Genomic DNA, 1,845 nt, shown 5'->3' on the forward strand with positions numbered 1-1,845 from the left:
TCACAGGAAAATGTGGGTCTGCACCCAACTGTACATGCTGGGGAATTTGGAGACGGGTGATGCAGCCACCAGAGTTTGTGTAAGTTCCTCCTGTTGAGAAAAGTGGACAGGCTTTTGCTAAACTGGCTGAGATTCCCAGCATGTACTTCATCTGGACATCTCTGCAACATGTCGGTGGTCTGAGATGAGAAATTTGCTGGAAGCTTTAGAAGCTCATTGCGCAGGTCCAGCAGTAAGTTTATCTGATAATATAATTCTGACAAAGTTATTTTACTTTAAAAGTTAAACTTTCTGGAGTAAGAGAACCACATTCTGAAGGACTGGCAGGCTAAGCACTCATCTAAGCAGTTTCTTCTACCTTTAACACTGAAAGAAAACACTCCATATGATTTTCTTCTACATTTTTCCAAAGATGTAATTTGCTTACGCTAGGTCTCAGCTAAAGCAAAGCAAATGTTGGGCAGGGTGAGGGAAGCACAACACAGTGTGCACAAAGCAAAACTCAACACAAACTAAACCCCGCTTCTCTCCTGAAAGTCTCCTGACTTCCCACAGGTCCTCTACATCTCTGCTCCCAAATGCACAGGGCTGTCATAGGAATAAATGCATGAAGCATGTGCTGAAATGCGGTGGTCGGTAGGACCATACAAATGTCGTATTTACAGAAAAAAATGCATAGAATTGCTCATAGGGGAGAAAGATGGGCTCATTTAGTTTTAAATAGCATATAAGTGAGTTGATCTCGCACTTCTTCCTGAGGCACAACAACCTTGCCTACCAAACATGAGCTTACCTCTCAGCCACCCATCCACATTCCCAAATGTCAAAGTTGGGAATCGGGATCGGGCAGTTGTGGCCCGATACAGTGTCTGTTATGCTCTGCGGTATTTCTCTGTGCAAACAGGGAGAAAAGGAAGTACCTGAGACATTAACATAAATATGCTCCCAAGACCGGGGTGACACGGGGTTATCGGTTACGGGCACCAGACCTAACTCATCAGAACCAAGGAACGGGCTGGAAGATGGTCTGGGGGGTGACAGCCTGCTGATTTCAGTACGGGTGCTTAGCTCCTCAGCATACACACACCACGTGCTCTTCATGCTCCTGGCAGTATCACCAGTAATCTCTAAACAAATAACTTAGTAAGCAAACTGCATTGCTTGGGGAAGGCACAAAGTATCATATTTGGCCAAAATTTAAGAAATTCTAACCATGAAAAAAATTATTTTAAGATTTTGCTTTCATGGGTCCAGAAAGAAAATTTCTCCTTCAAATGTCCATGTCTTGCTTTTGAATTGAGGAAAATTTAAATTCCTAGGCATTTAAAAAGTCTAAAAAGGAACTAAGCTTTTGGTTTAGGTCAAAATGTTTAATTCACACCAGTTTTTTCTGTGTGTTTCAGTGTGAAAAAGTCCTTTCAGGTTGAACAAAAAGTAACGTTTTAACAAACTAACTATCTTGTGTGGTCAGCCACCAGCCTCCCCATTTATCCCACACATCCCACCTGCTTACTCAATCCTGCTCTTAAATTTTGCTGTGGGATCTTTAAATCTGCACTTGGGCATTAACATCTTTATTTCCCACCTTCCTTTCCTTTCTAGTGCAATCGATACCATTAGACCAAAGCATTGCGATGCTTTGTGGAGCTGTTGTGAAATACAGCCGGCTGGTTTAGGAGTCTTCCTCAGCAAGCTTTGTCAGCTTCCCCAGCTCTGGGAAAGTAAAGCTGGGTCGAGTCAACAGCACGGCTTGTTACAGCACAGAGCATCCATCTCCAAGGATAAACAAGTTATTTGCATGCTTTTTCATTCTTACAGCATCGTGCTCTCCAGCCAAATGTAACA

Source organism: Cariama cristata, unplaced genomic scaffold (genome assembly GCF_000690535.1).
Source record: "Cariama cristata isolate BGI_N322 unplaced genomic scaffold, ASM69053v1 scaffold10688, whole genome shotgun sequence".
Lineage (NCBI taxonomy): Eukaryota > Metazoa > Chordata > Aves > Cariamiformes > Cariamidae > Cariama > Cariama cristata.